This window comes from Chrysemys picta, chromosome 8 (assembly GCF_011386835.1).
Source record: "Chrysemys picta bellii isolate R12L10 chromosome 8, ASM1138683v2, whole genome shotgun sequence".
Lineage (NCBI taxonomy): Eukaryota > Metazoa > Chordata > Testudines > Emydidae > Chrysemys > Chrysemys picta.
In genome coordinates, this window is record NC_088798.1 from 19874325 (window position 1) to 19895197 (window position 20873).

Below are 20873 nucleotides of genomic sequence, written 5' to 3' on the forward strand. Positions count from 1 at the left end.
GAGCGGAGGCGAGCTGGGGCGGCGAGCTGGGGCAGTGGGAGCACTTTTTCCCCATGCCCCGGAGTCGGCGCCTATGATGGCCGGCGCCAGAATGCCGCCCCTAGAAATGTGCAGCCCCAAGCACCTGCTTGTTTTGCTGGTGCCTGGAGCCGGCCCTGGAGACAGATATTCAAAAATAGCTGTTAAAATTCCAGACAAAAAACTCTGATCATTATTCTCCATTTCCATGCAGCTTGTATAGCCATTTACACCAATGCAACCTGAGTGTAACGCACTATCAAGTCAGAAAAGCACGGCCCTAATGAGGCTAAGGCTCCCCAAACCACACGCCACCGAGGTGGGAGTCAGTGGCAGATTTGGGGGCCACCTGAAAAATCTCCCCCGCTATGGCCGCAGCGGGGGACAGAGCTTTTCCGGTCTTGGGGTTGCAGTGGGGGAGGAAGAGGCAGAGTGGGGGCGGAACAGGGATGGGGCTGTGGGTGGAACGGGGAGGGGGGAAGAGGTGAAACCAGGGATGGGGCCGCAGGCGGAATGGGGGAGGGACTCTGGGCTCAGAGTTCCAGCCAGGACAGAGAGTTCCGCTGCAGTCCCAGCCGAGCTCTCAGCTCCCTCCCCAGCTGGAGCCACAGGGGTGTGTGCTGGGAGCAGCGAGCTGGGACAGGGCCTCAGCTGGAAGAGGCAGGGTAGGGGGCTAGTCTTCCCAAGGAGAAGCTTCCCCTGCCACCCATGGTTACATCCACTCTGCACGCACTTTGCCTGGCATAAGTATCTATAGAAGGGGCAGGGCAACAGAGAATCAGGTTCTCTGCCTTCACATTTTAGATCACACAAACACGGTGAGTTTGTGTGCAAATGGCAATTGCAATCATAGTCAAAGGCTATATCTAGGCTAGAGACCTTACAGCGGCACAGCTGTACCAATGCAGCTACGCCGCTGTAAGATTTCGTGTGTAGCCGCTCTGTGCCAATGGGAAAAAGCTCTCCTGGTGACATAATTAAACCACCCACAATGAGTGGCGGCAGCTATGTGGGCGGGAAAAACTCTCCCGCCGATGTAGTGCTATGTACACTGCCACTTATGCTGGCGAAACTTATGTTGCTCAGCGGTGTGGTTTTTTCACACTCCTGAGTGACATAGTTTTGCTGACATAAGCGGCAGTGTAGCATGGCTTTAGATGCAGAATTGGGCAAATGTATATGCCATGATGAGGCCCCTTTGAGAACAATGTTACTTAGATGATAAGTTCTTTTGGCCAGGTACTATCGTTTTGTTGGGTTTGTACAGTGCCTATCACAATGGGCTCTTACACACACATGACTAGGGCTCTTACACACTACGGTAATGCTTATATGCTGTCTTTTGTCCAAAAGGATCTTAAAACATATTACAATGCTGTGCATATATTGACACTGCTAAAATGCAGTCACCTCTTGGGCAAAACGTGGTGATTGTTTAACAGCTGACAGCAACACTCCTCCTTCACTTCTGAACTGCTGCAACTACCATACCTAAGTTAAACTACACAAAATAATTGTAGGTAGGCAGAATGTAGTTACCTATATCAGAGGTAGGCAACCTATGGCACACCTGTTGAAGGCGGCGCGTGAGCTGATTTTCAGTGGCACTCACACTGCCCAGGTCCTGCCCACCAGTCCCGGGGGCTCTGCATTTTAATTTAATTTTAAATGAAGCTTCTTAAACATTTTAAAAACCTTATTTACTTTCCATACAACAATAGTTTAGTTATATATTATAGACTTATCGAAAAAGACCTTCTAAAAATGTTAAAATGTATTACTGGCACGCGAAACCTTAAATTAGAGTGAATAAATGAAGACTCGGCACACCACTTCTGAAAGATTGCCGACCCCTGACCTATATAGTAGTTTTGATAAGATCCTTTACTGGTGTCCTGGCCAAAGTGCCAAGGAATCTGAAATGATGAATGATCAGGACCTTGGGTTTACAGCTCACTTGAAGGATGCACCTCCAGACGTGGTTACCTTACAACTATGCATGGGCTTTGGTTCAGTACTCACTCTGCGGAAGAATGCCACCCACTGAATCAATTATTCCACTCCCTGCAGCACCTTTGATTTATCTTTGTAGGATCAGTAGGGTCTCCAAGCCAAGCACTGACCAGTTATCTTGACAGCTATCAAGATCCCAGCTGATGGTGATATTTCTATTTTGTCACGCTCTAGCCTTCTTTTTCTTTTACTATAAAAAATATTCTAGCCCAGACCATCAGTATGGCTGAGGAGTACAAATAGGGAGGAGGTAAATGTGATCTAAGGGCTACTCTAAGCTATAGGGGATGCCAACAACCCCAATGTTATAGCAGCCAAGGATCAGCAGGGCATAGACTGTGCCCCCTGTCTTGATGGCATTGGAGAGTCTCCCTTCACTGCAATGGTCCTCCTGTGACCAGCTACACCTACTTTCGGTCCAGCATGTGACAGCAGTGTGGTGCAAAGTGTACTGCACATTATGATCTGACCTTCCCACTTAAATGGCTGGTTCTGCTCTAGAAAACAACCAAGTAGCAATGGTGCATTCTTGCTCAATAGAGTCAGATTCAACTCTGCTCCCTTCTTTGACTAAGGTCCACATTCCACCCTAGTTGTAAGCAACAATCATTCACTTTGATTCTGCTGTAATCACTTCACTACCTTTCTGGCTTAGTGTGAATCATAATTCATTTCAAATTGCACACAAATATTGCAGAGGAAAATCTGGCCCTCATGTAAGTTACTACTGGTTTTACTACTTGAGTTCACACTGCAGCACTGATTCAGCTCTGGGAGAGAGAATTGGATTGTATTTGGATTTGTGCATCATCAACAGAATGAATGATCTTCTAGTATCAGAATTTCTATTGGTGACGATGCACTAGCCAGAAAGAATCCAGCGTGACTTCCAGATCCCAGGCTGAGTTTGCCAGGCTGTGGTGATTTGATCAGGAATCACATAAGCACCAATGCCACCCACCCGCATCAACAAGTGGGGGAAATTGATGGGGTCAGTGGTGAAAGGAGGATAGTCCCAGTAGCAAAGGAGGGAGGCACTTGGCAAAGGACAATAGATAACTCCTCTTATGAATCTCTGGCACCCACTGGCCAGTGTGGGAGAGGGGTGTTGATTGGCCAGCATTCCCCAGCTCCCAGGATTTAGCCCAGTGCAGGGGCCATGTGGAACCCGTTCCTTTCCAGTGCGGTTAAGAGAATAAAATGAATGGTTCCCAGAAGCAAAAATCCTGGGAATTTGGTGATGGGCCTTGGGCTCATGTGATAGGGAGAGACCTTGTGGCCTTTGCAGGCCGAGGTCAGACCTTGTGGCCCTCGTGGGCCAAGGTCCTCACGGTGCTGCACCCTCTGTCCCTCACAGCAGGGAGGGTGCTAGGATTCAAAGAGAACTGAGTCCTGGGGGGCAGGCTGCGGAGGGCCTACCACATGCTATGGGTTATATGGTAAGGAGCCCTGTAACCCCCACACTGGAAGGCATTAAATGCTTGGTATAGGAGAGTGTGGGTGATCAGCGGGTAGTGCCCCTTCCTTGTGCAAATAGTTGTGGCCTGCTATTTAATTCCATGCAAGTTTCTGTCCTCATTTTGCCGCCGTGCCCACGTCAATTAACATGGCAGTCACCGTGCCATTTTGACAGATTCACTCTTTAGAACTGCACTTTGAAAAGAAAAGGCTGTCCATGGCAGGCCACTTCTCCCCTTGTTCCTTTAGCCTCCATTGTTAAATAAATATGTTGGCTAATTATGACTAGCAATCAGCCAGAAAAACACAGGGAAGGAATTACGGAGCAATTTTGCTAAGCAAAGAGCTATTTTTTAGAAAAGTGCAAAAAATTTTTTTACCTTCCTGCACAACAGAAGGTAAATAACATTCCCAAGTTAACCTTTGAAGGAATGAACCTAATAAGACAATGGAAAAATACAGTTTCTGTGCTCCTAGCCAAACATATATTCTGACACAATGGGGCCCTTTTAAATGAATACTTCCTGCATGTACAAAAACAGACTTTCTGAGCACCTTAGTTATATATTGAACAAGTTTTCACTCTGTGTTGCAGAAGCTTATTGGTTTAGAGACCTATATTGTTTCATTTCAAATGGGTCCATTCTATTTACGGAAGGAAAAGAAATGCCCCCATTTTTTCCCCCAGCAGGATACCTCAAGATCCTCTCTTCCACTACCTCCTCTTAGTCCCACCCATGCCATTCAGTGTCCCTCCCTTGTACAGAGTGGAGGTTAGTTCAGGATGGGTCAGCCAGAAGAAGTGGCTAAATTAGTTGGATATATTTTAAATATGTACAGAGGGCTCTGGCTTTGCAATCAGTTAAGTCAGAGAGGCCCAGGACCAATTATAAGTTACTGAAGTTGTTATGAGGAAATTGTTTACATGGGGAAAATTCACCCTGGGCTTGTGAAGTGAGCTAAAGATAACGTTTTCCTCTCTGGACGCTTGATGATTTACCTAAGCTGCAGTCACAGCTTCTATTACATTGTAGACATACCCAGAGTGCCTGGAAAGAAGTATTTATGTGACACTAGATTTTGGCTCTGAAAATGGATATCCCCCTCCCACTGAGGGGGACTGCAACCAATGGGAGCTGCGGGGGCGGCACCTGTGGGCGCGAGAGCAGCGTGCGGAACCTCCCTGGCCACCCATGCGCCTAGGGGCTGAAGGGACCTGGCAGCCACCTCCTGGGAGCTGCGATAAGCGCCGCTGGGACTCCGCACTCCCTCCTGCACCCACAACCCCCTGCCCCAGCCCTGAGTCCCCTCCTGCAACCCAAACCCCTCATCCCCATCCCCACCCCAGAACCCACACTCCCAGCTGGAGCCCTCACCCCCGCTGCACTCCGACCCTCTGTCCCAGCCTGGAGCCCTCTCCCACACTCTGAACCCTCATTTCTGGTCCCACCTGGAACCTGCACCCCCAGTCCAGAGCCCATACCCCCCAACACACACATCCCAAACCCCTGCCCCAGCCCAGAGCCCTCTCCCATATCCCAAACTCCCTGTCCCTGGCCTCACCCCAGAGCCTACACCCCCAGCTGGAACCCTCACCCCCTCCCACACCCCAACCTCTTGCCCCAGCCTGGTGAAACTGAGTGAGGGTGGGGGTGTGCGAGTGATAGGGAGGGTTGAGCGAGTGAGGGGCGGGACCTTGGAAAAGGGGTGGGGCAGGGGCATTCAGTTGTGTGTGATTAGAAAGTTGGCTGAGATGGAAACATGAAAATGGCCCACTTAGCATGCAAATTTAGTATCAGTCACTTGAGAAGCATTTTTGGAGAAGAGAATACTAAAATTCTAAGTGTTCAGTCCTGCAAGGTGCTAAGCACTGCTACAAGGTAACAAGCATCCTTGAGTGGAGCATGAGGCACTCTGCAGAATTGAGCCCTAAATGGACATAAAGAATGGCAAATATTTTAAAGTTGACTTACAGCAGTTCTGCCAAAGGAAGCACCTTACAGAGAGTGGTTAATTATGTAGTTAAAGGTAATAAACATCCCATTATATAATAAGTCCCGAGGCTTTAATCAAAGATCCTGACTGTAAAGTTATGAAGCATCGTGCTGGGGGAGGGGGCGTGTCTGAGTAATTCCCCCCCCCATCCAATTAGAATACATTTTAAAAATGTAGGCCAAGAATTGGACCTAAAAGCATTGGCAGAGTATTTTACACCCTGATTCAAACATTTTCTGTTCCAAATCCTGTCACCACACCTATTTTTATATATGCTCGGAGAGAAATGGCACTGAGCTTCAACTGGAAAGGTGCTGATATTGCAATGCTTAGGGTACATCTACCCTGCAAAAATACCCATGGTAGCGAGTCTCAGAGCCCAGGTCAACTGACTCGGGCTTGTGGGGCTCATGCTGCAGGGCTAAAAATAGCAATGCAGACATTCCTAGTGGGGCTGAAGCTCAGGCTCTGAAACCCAGTGAGGGAGGCAGGTTTCAGAGCCAGGCTCCAGCCCCACTGGCAGGGCCAGCTCCAGGGTTTTGGCTGCCCCAAGCAGCCAAAAAAAAAAAAAAAAAGCCGCGATCGCGATCTGCGGCGGCAATTCGGCGGGAGGTCCTTTGCTCCCAGCGGGAGTGAGGGACCGTCCGCCGAATTGCCGCCGAATACCTGGACATGCCGCCCCTCTCCGGAGCGGCCGCCCCAAGCACCTGCTTGCCAGGCTGGTGCCTGGAGCCGGCCCTGCCCACTGGGAAGGTCCTGCAGTGTGAGGCCCACAAGCCTGAGTCAGTAGACCTGGGCTCCGAGACTTGCTTCCGTGGGTTGTTTTTTTGCATGATGGACATGCCCTCAGTTTCAAAGCACCACTTTCCTCTCTATGAGAGAATGACTAGATTCACTGGTCTGCTTTTGCTGCTTTGCACCACTCTGGCAATGCCAAGCAGCGGCAAACCCATCTTAACTGGTTGGTTGGCATTGCTGGAGCCACTCAGAGAGGCTGCTGAATGACACAGAATTTGACTTAATGAGTGTTTTTCCTTTGACTTCAAAGGAAGCAGAATCCAGCTTCTAATAAGGATCAATTATTTTTATTGTGGAAGCACCTAGAGGCCTTAACCAAGCTGAGGTCTCATGGTGCTGGGCACTGTACAAACATATAGTAAATTACAGTCTCTGCCCCAAAGAGCTTACAACATCAGGCTCCAATTCTGCCAAGGCTTCTGCATGCGCTGAACTTTACACACACTGTGTCGACTACTATATGCTGGGCTAGTATATTATAGATCTATACATTGGTATAAATCACACACACATATAAAAATTGGTATATATTAAGCATGTAGTAGTTATCCAGCCTAAATTGGCCCATGCTTCTTATAAAACCCTGTTCATTTATGCTAAGTATCCCATAACCCCTTGCATTCAGCAAAAGCTTACTTCAATTAAGTAGATAGGAAAACTGTCAGGATGAGGACACACAAGTATTTTACCATAGCAACAGGTAGGGAGTTATTCTCACAGGCCAGTACTGGAACATCCTAGGAAAAGGACAAGATATATGATTGTTCTACCCTGGTACAAACCTAGGCGGTACCTGCACAGATCAGTACCTGGAATGCTAGTATCCAAAACAAAGACGAGGAAAGGAACAGAGCAACAAGTTAAGGAACTGGGACAACTGATGGGTTGTATTTTAGTGACATGTAAAGAGATGTGTAACTCGTAAAATCATTCTATAAATACTGCCAGCTGAAATATGTAACTTCAGGAGCACACCTGCTGTGAATGTAACACCACGTGAGACAGCTTCCCAGAGACTGGTATCATATTGAACCTTTTTCCTGTACTATGCTATTATTGGCTTAAAACAATAAACCTGACTTCATCATCCATCTGATGAAGTGGGTATTCACCCACGAAAGCTAATGCGCCAATACACCTGTTAGTCTATAAGGTGCCACAGGACTCTTTGTTGCTTTTTACAGATCCAGACTAACACGGCTACCCCTCTGATACCTGACTGATATTGGTTATTTAGTCTCCTGAATAGATTTCATAATCCAGTGTGGTCAAACAATTGACTATACAACTTATCAACGATTCTATGGAAGTCAATGGAACTGCTTCCAGCACCCAAAGTTAAGCACATGCATGACTTTGCTGCATCAGGCCTAAACAGATGAGGCATAAAGGATGGGTTAAACAAACAAATGGGTGGCAAGAGTGGGAGAGCTGGTTACAAGAATAATAGGCTGTTTTAGCACAGATTAGCTGCATGCCCAGTTTGTAGCCACACTCACCTCCTGCCTACCTGTTAACTAATGACTAATCCCCTTTTCCATATTAATCTCCAACACAGAAGTGCCACTGTCAATGCACAGCAGTTCCCTCTGCATTGTGTAAAAAAGGATAACAAACAAGACCTCAGTGCCCTCCCTAAACCAAAATCCAGTGGGGACAAAAATAGACCTGCCCTTTCCTTAGACGTCAAAAACAAGCGCAGCAGAACTTGTTTGCTTCATTGTGCGAAAAATAATCCAACTGCTCTCACATCTTGGCCTTTGCACACTTGGGTGAATCCTAACCAGGTGTACAGCACTTTAATGAAGCTGATCAAACCAGCCATCTGACTAGACCGGAATGAAACGTGACGAACATTTTTGTTCTCAAAATAAAAATGATTCTTGCACCCTTCTTTCTCAATGTCCTTGTCAGAATCAGAACTAACATCACCTGCTGCTTCCTGCCCACTTTTTTTTGGCCACAGCTTATTATCTTGTATGCATTTAACAAAGCAAAAGTCTAATTACTTCTTTTTGCCCAGCTCTCAGGGGGGGGTCTGTACTCCATTTTTCTGCTCCTTGACCCCTCTAGTGCTTTTGATACTGTCGACTGTCCTCTTCTCTTAGACATCTTATTCCCAATGGGTTTTCATGCTACCATCCTCTCCTACCTCTGACTGTTGTTTCAGCCTCTCTCTTTACAGGGTCTCCTTTGCTACTGTTTGTGGGAGGTACCCCTGGGCTCTGTGCTTGGCTCCCTGCTCTTCTCTCCTTACACCCTCTCTCTGGGCAATTTCATCTATTCATATGGCTTCAGCTGTCACCAATATGCCGATGATTCACAAATCCACCTCTTCAACCCTGACCTGGCACCTCCCATCCAATCCCACGTCCAACAGTGACCTTCTGACAGCTCCTCGATGTCTTGTCATCAGCTTAACCTGAACATGGCTGAAACTACACTCCTTACTTTCCACCTTCTCTGACACTGTTGACAACACCACTTTGCTCCCTGTTACTCACCACCCATAATGTGGGGGTGAGTTTTGATTTCTTCCTCTTCCTTGCTTCATACATCCAGGCCATTTGCAAATTTTGATGATGCTTTTTCCAAGATCTCCAAGATCTCTTCTTTGCTTTCCATCTCCATAAGTAAATCCCCCCATTATATCCCACCTTCACTACTGCATGGCTATCCAAACACGCACATCGCCCACCCACCCTAGGAGTGTCATCTTTCTAATGGCTGGTGACCGGGCCCCCAAGGCCCCACCCCCTGCTCTTCCCCATGGTCCTGCCTCCTGCTCTGCCTCTTTCCCCCAGAAAAAGAAAACCAGACATCAGGGTTTGTCAAATGGCACCCGGACACACAAGCCGAAACCCAGACTATCTGGGTGAAAACCGGCCGGGTAGCAACCCTACCCCCCCCCCCCATAAGTCCAAAGGAACGCTATAGGAAAACCAATACATTCTGATTTGTAAAATAAATCCCACATTTAGTTTGGGGGAGGGGAGAGGAGACAGTGTGAGGCGTAACGATGGGGGGGGGGTGATCTATGAAGGAGAATTTGCAGGGAGAAGAAGAAATCAAAGGAATGGGTTCCCCCACACCATAAGTAACTTCAGTAACAGCTCCCCAGATATTAAAGCCAGCCTTGTTTCTATCCCAAAGAACAAGAATGGCAAAAGAGATGTGCACACAGGTTTAGGGCCACAATGTGACTCCCGTTAACTTCAGTGGGACTCATGTGACTAACTGTTCACTAATGTGAATAAGAGGGTCCCAGTCTAGACTGTACACGCTTCAGGACAGGGCCCTGTCTCCTCTCTTTGTCTCCTTCAAAGCACTTAGCACTATATAATAAATAATAATACTGCACATATTGCTGGTGGCATTTCTATGTTATAGAATTATCCCCATGCCATCCGAACACTAACCAGTAAGGCTGCCTGAACCAAGCCTCAAAGGCACAGACACTTGCATATTGGATAAAATTATTTAACAGGACAGCAGGAGAGACAAATTTCCTTTCCTTCCTCAGCACTTTACCACTCAAATAAGGTTGGAACATGAGGGCTAGAGGATTAATCTGTGCATGGGCTGAGTTAGCCCAGAGGTCTCTTACACTCATAGTTAAATTCAGCCTGGTTTGCATCGGCATCAGCATAATGCCACAGCAGCAGTAAATCCACTAGGGGAGAAGGCTGTGGTGATAAAAAGCCTCTCTCCTCACTTGGGGTGGCCATGGGAGCCCAGTGCAGACCAAGATAATGGGCAGAGCTAGCCAGGGAGTTGACATAGGTAGGGCCGCTGCGGATGCACTGGTTCAGTACATCTATTTACCAGCCCCTGCCGGTGGGAGTCTTAGGCAGAGGCCAGACTTAAAGCTCTCCTTTCTGCAAGTGGAAAACTCTGAGGCAGGGACACTGGGTGTAACCTCCTGCTCTCCATTAGGATGAATCCGTCCTGGGATGTCTGAGGCCAGGAGGGCAGACAGAAGTGTCATTTACTGCTCCATGTGCCAGCATTCTCCTTGAGAGGAGATGGTCTTCTTAGGGCCGGGTTATCAAACTACCAGTGACATAGTTCATATAGTCTCCTCCTGGGCATAAGTTTCCTTCTGTTGTTCAGCCTCCTTTTGTCTTTCCATTGCTGTGACCATTCCTGCAGCCTTACACAGTCTCCATTCCTGGCACCTGCTGCCACAAGCATAAAGAACAGGCTTCTAGCACAGTGGTTTTCAAACTGCGGATTGCGACCCAGTACTGGGTTGTGGAATGGAAGGCACTGGGTCGCTGCAGCTCTGGTCAGCACCGCCGACCGGGCCATTAAAAGTCCCATGGACTGCACTGCGCCCTGGAAGTGGCCAGCAGCAGGTGCAGCTCCTAGCGGAGGGGAAGGGAGGGGGTAATGGGGCTCCGCACGCTGCCTCCGCCCCGAGCACTGGGGCCAATGGGAGCCGGAGGGGGTAGTGCTTGTGGGTGAGAGCCACGCGGAGCCACTTGCGCACCACCACCTAGGAGCCGGACCTGCTGCTGGCTGCTTCCAGGGCACAGTGCAGTCCGTGGTGCCAGGACAGGCAGGAAGCCTGCCTTAGCACCCCTGCTGCACCACTGACCAGGAGCTGCCCAAGGTAAGTCCACGCCCCAATCCTCTGCCCCAGCCCTGAGCCCCCCCCCAAACCCGGCGCTCCATCCTGCACCCCAAACCTCTCATCCCTGGCCCCACCCCAGATCCTGCACCCCAAGCCCAGAGCCCTGCTTTCCTCCTGCACCCCAAACCCCTGCCCCAGCCCAGAGACCCCTCCCATGCCCTGAACCCCTCATTCCCAGCCCCACCCCGCAGCCCTCACCCCTGTACCCCAACCCTCTGCCCCAGCCCCGAGCCCCTCCCACACCCCAAAACCCTCATCCCCAGCTCTGTTGGGTCGCAGGCATCAACAATTTTCTTCTACTGGGTCACCAGAAAAAAAGTTTGAAAACCACTGTTCTAGCAACCTTCACTAAGTGGCATCGATTTCTGCAGCCTCAAGCTAACAGGTGCTACTATCCTCACATGATCCTTCACTCCTTACTCCCTGATTGGAACAAAAACCAATTACCAGGAAAAGGAACAAATCACCTTCCCCTTGCTGAGGCTATGTAGATGTGGACTGGTATTTTTTTCCATTTAGATGAGAAGAAAACTGACCACAACAATCTAATAAGTTAGGGCCATTATGAAACAATAAAATGATTCCAGTTTATATTTCCTGTTTTCAATGCTGTCATTGTTACATAACACTCTGGGCAGTGCAATAAAAATACCCCACATACATAGGTGGATAAAAGCGAGCCACAGTAAAACGAATAGCAGTGAATGGAACACTAGGATCTTTAACTCTGATCCTGCTGCCACTGGATAGAAGCAGTGGCAAATACAGTATTCTCCATTTAACTCCGGTTTTAACTCATATGCAGGTTATTTGCTTATCTTTCAAAGTGAGGCACCAAGCCAGACTTACAACCATTCTTGGCCCAGCTGTGTGCTCCTTTTTGCACAACTCAAAGACGTCCAGACAAAACATTGCTCTAGCTTTGTTTTCAGTTCCCACCATGGACTTTAGCAACATTTTGTGTTTTCTCCTTGAGATTTGATAATCCAGCAGGACGTGTGTTTTAGTCTGAAAATAAGACATTGTCACTAAAGAGGTTTTTCAGATGCATGTTGTAGGACGGAGGCTGACTGAGAATCAGCAGAACTATTCGTTTCTGACCACTTATAGGATGTGGATTCTTTCCCAGTTTCATGTAAAGCTGGTTTTCTTTAACCCACACTATACAGGAGCTCAGTGCTCAGCCCCAAAACTGAATACACTCTGCACTGGCAGGAGATCAGCTAGATAACCTACTGAGTCCCATCTCTAATTTCTATGAGACTTTGATTCTATGAAGATAGCAGAACAGCAATAGGTGGCAATTTATCACCTCATCTGCACATGGGGACTTTTCTTTGACAGTATGATACGTGAGTTAAAATTAAATAGGCTAAACTCTCTGCACCCAAACACACCCAAACTTTGGGGAAGTCAGCTCCAGATCCAAAGTTTGCAGTTTGGGTCTATGCTGTAGACAGCAATAAAACTGTAACGTCCTTGCTCTTTGTTTACAGCACCTCTACCTTTCTAACGCCAGGAGTCACTTTAATTGCAGTGTAGACATATCTGAAAACAGACGCTCATGGCTGGCCCGTGCCAGCTGGCTCCAGTTGCTGGGCTGTTTAATTGCGGTGTAGACATTCCGGCTTAGACTGCAGCCCAAGCTCTGAGACTCTCCCACGTCACAGGGCACTAGAGCCTGGGCTCCAGACTGAGTCCGAACATCCATGCCACAATTAAACAGTCCCATTGCCAGAGTCTGCTGGCATGGGCCAGCAGTGGGTTTTTAATTACAGTCTAGACATACTCAGAGTTTCTGAAGCCTGGTACAGAGGTGATAAATACATGGAAGTTTTACATTTGTTCTCTTTCATTTTCCTTATTCTAAAATAAATAGCCAAAACTTCAGCTTTAAGTGGCTTTTGTGTACAGAAACAAGTTCCAGAGCAACATTAAACATAGCAATTGAAGGACTGATTTGCACAGCTTATCAGTCATCAACATTTATTTCCTTCTGAGCCAACACTTGCTTTCAATCTAGCCCAGTAATTCTCTTCTTACTGATGGTTAGCACTGTGAAATCTTGCTCCCAGTGGCACAGGGTTAAAAAAGTGCCAATAACTAACTGGCAGTTACAGTTTAACTTCTTGCCACCTACAGCTACACAAACAAAACCCCAGCAGCTATGGACAGTGTTTCAGAAATTGTGGATTTTGTTTAGATTTTATGCAGCCAGCTTAGCCAGCACCTTCCAGGAAAAAAGGCTTGACTTCTGCCAAGCAAGTCCTGTTCTTGCTTCATTAACTTCTAAAACATGTTTTTAACTGCTGGGCAGTTTGAGAAATCATATTTTTCTCAGACCTGCAGCATTTTAAAATACCCTTCCGGTAAACTGTTTGGTCAGCCTGTTCATTGGACTAATCATTGCAGATTCAGCATGGGACTGATATTAATACACAGAAGCTTGGATTCAGTAGCCTTTTCAAGCTGCGTTCAAATGGAGGCTCTTATGCATCTGTACTAGACTACTAAGTATCGGTGAAGAACTATTATCATTGCTCAGCACATAGGTTAAGTATAGAACAATATTAGTGAGTTTCCTTTACTGCACATCTCTCCTGCATCAACAGGAAGTAAAGCTAATAATTAGCAAGACATGTAGGTAATTGTAATTCGTTTGATGTAAAAAGCACTATGCAAACATCTTCTTGTGGACTGCCTTGACCCTGACATTTAGGAAGGCTGTTGGCCAGATGCCTAGGCTCATGTGCACCCACATGGCTCAGAAGCCAAACAAATTGAGAGAGTTGCATTTTCCCAGCTGCATTATGAACTCACTGAATGTCTGGCCAAAACAATAAAAATGACCCAGGCAAGCCAGCAGAGGAGAGGGAGTTGCTTCAGCTGAACTTTGTTTTTTATTTTCATTAAGAATCAAGAAACGCCTCTAAGTAAAAATGCGGGAAACAAATTTCCAAGGGTTAGGGGCATATTCTCTCCCAGATGAACACACCTAACTCCCATGCTTAGTGACAGGAATGGTGTGCAGTTGGCTGAAATACACCCTCTGGATACAAAAGCCCAAATAAATTGGCTTTGTACTAAGAACTCTGTAGAATGCAGGGGAGGATGTAATCCTCAACCAGGACATGGGCAGCCCCTCCATGACCGTTCCGCACCGATGAGCTGTAACCCAGTGGTAGGATCCCTGGATACTGGATTCATATGTGAATAAATCCAGTGGTCTCTCCCTCATCTGTCCCCAATGCTTCCCTCTATGCCAGTATCGTGGGAGCCAATGTGTAGTTGTTTCCTCTGTATGTAGGGTACCATAAGGGTATCATGGCATGGAGGACCATGTGTGAGCCTTCTACCTATGTGTATTTGTCACCCATGTGGTATAGCACAACTGGAATCTGCAATTCAGAGATAAAGGGTGAAATTCTTGTGCCATGGGATGTGAAGGGGCTTCAGCATAAATGAGAATAGGCTCAGTCTTTAACTTCAGAGAGACAAACTGATCTAATGACCTGAGCATGGGACTGGGAGCCAGGAACTGCTGAGCTCTGATCCATGGTTGTGTCATTGACTCCCTGTAACCTTGGGCAAGTCACTTAACTCTCTGTGCCTAGTTCCCCCTAAGTGGGGATCATTGGCAGAGGCTACGACAGGGTTGTGTTTTGCCACCCACAAAGCCATTATCCTCACTTCATCTAGATCCCACCTGAGGGCCCACTTCTAGCAAGAGACAACTGGCAAGTTCATCAGCTTATCCATTTCCGGTGTCTCTCTCAGGAGTGACCTGCTCAGAGACATGGAGAGAAGGGTAAGGCCACTGGAACTGAAACAACAAAAGAATCAGCATGAGAGAAAGAGAAGTAGGCGGGATCCTGAAGGGAGGGTTGTTTGTGTGTTATCTTCAAAACTCCCACAGATGAATAACGTCCACCAAACCTATAATTTAGCAAGACATGTGCCAGTCACGGCCCTTATCACTGTGATTGGGTGTTACAACACCAAGATCCTTCTTTGTCTGAAAGCTCTTCAGAGCAGGGGCTGCGTCTGTCTCTGGGTTTGGAACACATAACATACCATGGGCTCTACCACAATCCGGATAAATAATAACTGAAGCCAGCATCTCCGCTGAGCCTGATTGCCACTCTCTCTATGGCAAGGGTTGCCCACTTTGGGCCCCTGGTTGAGGGGGCACTTTATGCAGCCCCTCTTGGGTGCAGATTTTCCACCACTAGGTACCTTGCTCCCTGATTTCCACTGGCGGAAAATCTGTCCTTTAACATTAAAGGCTCTTTTACTCTTTGAGTTACTGTACAAAAACCTATATTTGACCTGGTTATTTTGCAGCATTGCTGGTGACTGAGTTCTGAAATGAAAGGAAGAGGTTCAGACCTGCTTCTCTGTGCAGAGTTCTGTCCCCAGCGCCCTTTGCAAATGAGAGTGGAGGACAGCTGGGAGCCAAGAATCTCATACTGCCAACTGGCAAGGCGTGGCAGAAATCTCACAAGTCTGGTGTGTACATTCTAGTTCACCACAGAATGTCATGTGAGTCTCAAATGAGAGCCAGTGTCCCACTGGTCATTAATAGCATTGTGAAATGTATGTAGAGATATGGTGTAAGGAATTACGTATATATACACTGAAAAGATGTTCTTAAAGTCTGTATCAAGGTATTAGTCACCAGCAAAGGTGAAAACCAGGTTTTCCTCCAGACAGGGGGGAAGAAATGTGTACCTCTGTTGGTTGTAAATTAAGCACTGTAAGCTAGAAGGATGCCTGGTTCCATCATAACAAAGAGATGTGAAGTCAACAGAGAAGGAGTGCACACACAAAAAACACTACCACAATTCCCAAGGGCGTTATCCTGTCTAGGTTATTTCTAGAAGGCACAGAATACACCTTAGTAGGAAGTAAATGGACAGAGCATTTACATTCATGAAAACAGCATCTCAGCCAACCTCGGTTGAAAACACTGAAGAAGACTGTGGGTGAGATAAACTTCTTTAGGTAGGAAAGCGTATTGTGATTTTGTTTGATATGTAGCCATTTGTTTCCACTATGCTTACTCTCTATCTCCTGAATCTCTAGTCTTTAATAATAAATGTATTCTTGTTTTCACTATAAACATACCTAAGTGCTGTTGCTGAGCTGAATCTTACAAGCTGGTGTGCGCACAGTTCCTTTGGGAACAGCAGCCCCCTATTTCTGGGAATGCTCAGGGAATAAGGGGCTGGACACTACAGGGAATGCTCAGAGAGACACGGGGCTGGTGTGTGACGTTCACTGACCTAGAAAGAGGGAGCAAGGCCTGTGAGGCAGGGCTTGTGCTGCCATAGGCTGGTTGTTTTAGGGAGCAGAGCCACAGTAGGCACAGACAAGATTCCTTCATGCTAAGGGCAAGGAATAGCAAGGTGCTTCCCAACCCTGGGTACCCCTGGGGAGCATCACAACAGCTGCCGCCACACCTGTTTTTCTGTGGAATGTGTTCTCTCATCAAAATGAGACACCCATGTTGAAAGCCTGCTGGACTCTAGCTGCTTTCATGGTAGTGATAGCCACTCCACAATGCTATTATACGCAGATTGCACCAGAGAACAGAAGGGAAGGCTGTAGAATTATTTCTGAACTTGGGGATATAGTGTCAGAGGGCAGTTCAGTGACTCACACTGTAAATATTCTCTTGAGAAGGGCAGATCCGGAGCCCCAGCTCATACACGGCACAGCACGGGTGCTCCAGTCACCAGGCCTCTCTCACACTGCCACTTTACAGCGCTGAAACTTGCAGCGCTCAGGGGTGTGTTTTTTCACACCCCTGAGCGAGAAAGTTGCAGCGCTGTAAAGTGCCAGTGTAGACAAGGCCTTCTAGTGAATGTAGCACTTGTGAACAGTGCTGGATGGATATCCCTGGAGAGGGAAGTCTTCTCCAAACTCATACAACAAAGGCAGAATCAGTGCAAGAGTAGCACATTGGCAAAGTGTGTGTCACCCCCGCTTTACCGGCTGGTCCGCTAGCGGACAACAGCTTACCATTACTAGCTAATGGAGTTGCTCTTTCAGCTCAAGCAGCATCTGTAGTAGGATTTTGGGTGGCTTTCATGAATTCTGGGTAGATGCCCATGCGGTGTGGTTATATCAGCAACACTGCTAATTACTTCACTACTGATTCTTAGTGTGTTAATTCAGGAAGCTCACAGGAACTTGCGCTACTTGGAAAATGAAGTAACTGAGAGGATTGTAAGGGGTCTGTGGAATCTGCTGGCTAGTGTTCACTTTTCAATGGCAATCACCCTAGTGGTTCTCTCGCAGATTTAATGGGAAATTAAAATTACAATCCAGAGTCTGAGACAAACCTGAAAGTTTTGCTATGTTTGCCTGCCAGAGAGCCTGCTAACTGGTGCAGACAACATACTTCTGTACATTGTTGACCAAAGAACCAAATCCAGGGCCTTTACATAGCAACAACATGACAGAGGGGAAAGCTCAGTGAAGCAGACTAAAGATTCTAATAAAGTCAACAACAGCAGGCAGCTGGTGACAGATTTCCACAGCAGGAAGGAGGCAATGCAAATGACAGTAGGACAGAGCAGAGATTGGACCGTAGGATGGAAACTGGGCCAAATGAGCACGTCAGCAAGGGATTGAGTAAATGTGGAGCAGCCGGCATGCAGGCAGCCTCCGTGCCCTCTTTTGTAGGAAGAAAAGAAATGCTGCTTTAAAAAAAAAAAATAAATAAATAAAGGACATTCCACACTGGAATAAATGTATAGTTACTTTTCACTGAGTAAAGAACTAAAAGTTACCTTTCCCTTCAGCCCCCAGTTTCAGATCAGACATTCATATACAAAAAAGGGACTTTTCTAGTGTTAAAAACTTCTCTCAATAACTGGATGTGTCTCTCTCTACTCTCCAGATGGATGGATAATGAAAAGTTTCCTCTTTTTTCTGTGAGCAAATTGTTTCCTCAAATTTATTTGCTATTTGAGATTTACTGAATGCTCTCAAACAATTTTTCTTCATAGAGAGCTTGCTGTGAGTGCTCAATGTTTAACCATCTGATTGAGCACATAGGTCCCAGTGTATCCATCCTACCCCCTGACTAGAAGAGCTTAACTTTAAGGGCTAGATTAGGATGTTAGGCACAGTTCTGAGCAAGGGATGTGGTGTATGGAGCTACTCATGAGGGCAGCATAGAGGGGAATTGTTGCTCAGAGACACACTCTGAAGGCTCAATTCCATCCTGCTCTGCATTTCCCTTGTGCAGGTGTGTGTATTGGGGTAGGGTGGGGTAGACATTTGCTGCTGGCCTATAACAGCAGCAAGTTACAACAGCTCTTGTGTTGGCTCAGCTACACTGGCCAAGCTCACCTGGTCTAAGAGGAGTCAGTGAGCACATACTCCCTGTTTACCACTGCATGCCTGCAGCCAACCCCCATATAGCCAGCGCACAGGTATAAGGAGGGTTCTTACTCTCCTGCACAGGTGTGTAGTCCAGCCCTTAGAATCAGTGTGAATGCTCCCAATTACAAATTCAAAATATGCTTCCTGTGACTATTCTGGAAATCACTTAAGATCTGATGCTAGGGTTACCATACGTCCGGATTTTCCCGGACATGTCCGGCTTTTGGGGGCTCACATCCCCATCCGGGGGGAAATCCCCCAAAGCCGGGCATGTCCGGGAAAATCGGGAGGCTCGGCCGGGGCCTCTTTGTCCGGGGTCGGGGGCATGGTGCCGGGCCGGGAGCGCGGTGCCGGGCCGGGCCCGCGGGGCCGGGAGCCGGTCCGGGGAGCCGGTCCGGGCCCGTGGGGCCGGGTCGGGGAGCCGGGCCGGGGGTGCGCCGGGCCCGCGGGGCCGGCAGCCGGGGCCGGGGTCGGTGCGCCGGGCCCGCGGGGCCGGCAGCCGGGGTCGGGGTCGGTGCGCCGGGCCAGCGGGGCCGGGAGCCGGGGTCGGGGTCGGTGCGCCGGGCCCGCGGGGCCGGGGCTGGGAGCCGGGGTCGGTGCGCCGGGCCCGCGGGGCCGGGAGCCGGGGGGTCCGCGGGGCCGGGAGCCGGGGCGGGGAGCCGGGGGGTGCGCCGGGCCCGCGGGGGGTGGTCGGTCGGGGCCGGCACCCCAGGGCCCGAGCCAACCCAGGCTGGAGCCGCCGGGGGGCCAGCCTGGGCCGCGCCTCCTCCCCCCCGTCCCCCTTACCTGCTTCAGGCTTCCCGCGAATTAAATGTTCGCGGGAAGCAGGGGAGGGGGCGGAGACTTTGGGAGGGGGCGGAGTTGGGGCGGGGGCGTGGGCGGGGCTGGGGGCGGGGCCAGGGCCCTGGGGAGTGTCCTCCATTTGGAGGCACAAAATATGGTAACCCTATCTGATGCCTCTTACCAGAAACTACCACTGCTAGAGTAACACTGGTCTGCAATTTTTGAGAAGTCGTCTGCTTCAGAGATAAAATGTGCTATTTATTATGTATTTTGATGTGCTGAATTCAAATATGACAATTAAAACAACTGATTGGCTACTGTTTCTAAGATATTTAAGTTTTTACATTTTATGTCTATATATATTGTGTAGATAGTAGAGTTTTAATCATAAATTGTAAACCTAGATCTTTTCATGTGTTTATGGTTGCTTTACATGATAATATTTCACCTGTCCTGTTTAGGTAACACTTTAAAAATCAGCAAAAGGGTTATATAAATAAAATGTATTATGAAACAAAAGGCAAAAAACTATTATGTACATAGTTTGGTCCTATTCAGTGTCTACTTGGAGCTTCTTGGCTTGTCTCTTGTATTCATTAAATGGAGCATCTCTTGTCACTGTCCAGCAATAGTCTGCAAGCATTGATGGGCTCCATTTGCCCTGATAGCGTTTCTCCATTGTTGCAATGTCCTGGTGAAATCGCTCGCCGTGCTCGTCGCCCACTGCTCCGCAGTTCGGTGGAAAAAAATCTAGATGAGAGTGCAAAAAATGTATCTTTAGTGACATGTTGCAACCAAGGCTTTTGTATGCCTTGAGGAGGTTTTCCACCAACAACCTGTAGTTGTCTGCCTTGTTGTTTCCGAGAAAATGTATTGCCACTAACTGGAAGGCTTTCCATGCCGCCTTTTCCTTGCCACGCAGTGCATGGTCAAATGCATCATCTCGAAGAAGTTCACGAATCTGAGGACCAACAAAGACACCTTCCTTTATCTTAGCTTAACCTTGGAAATTTTCCATGGAGGTACTTGAAAGCTGCTTGTGTTTTGTCAATGGCCTTGACAAAGTTCTTCACCAGACCCAGTTTGATGTGTAAGGGTGGTAACAAAATCTTCCTTGATTCAACAAGTGGTGGATGCTGAAGACTTTTCCTCCCAGGCTCCAATGACTGTTGGAGTGGCCAATCTTTCTTGATGTAGTGGGAATCTCTTGCACGTCTATCCCATTCGCAGAGAAAACAGCAGTACTTTGTGTATCCAGTCTGCAGACCAAGCAAGAGAGCAACAACCTTCAAATCGCCACAAAGCTGCCACTGATGTTGGTCATATGCACCTCATGCATATTTATGCATGTAAATGTTTATGCATTTATGCACCTCAAAAGTTTATGCACCTCAAAAGTTGTTTCATGTTGTCATAGGTTTCCTTCATATGGACTGCATGACCAACTGGAATTGATGGCAAAATCAAACACTGACAAATAAGAGAGCACGACACTGTATGATTTCTAGAGCTGATATAGGGCAATTTATTCCGCAGAGTGATGTAAGCTTCGTTATGATTGCATCATCCATGACTTCTAGGAATAACATGATGCAATTCATATCATGTATGACGCAATACCAGCTTCAGATTGCATCATTCATTGTTTTGCCTAAAAAGCAAGTACTGTCCAAACCCAGTCATAGATTTATTCATAGATCCAGTCAAAGATGTATTTTAGTCATTTCTGGTTTAAATTGAGATCCCTTCCCTTTATAACTCACTTATCCTCCGCCAT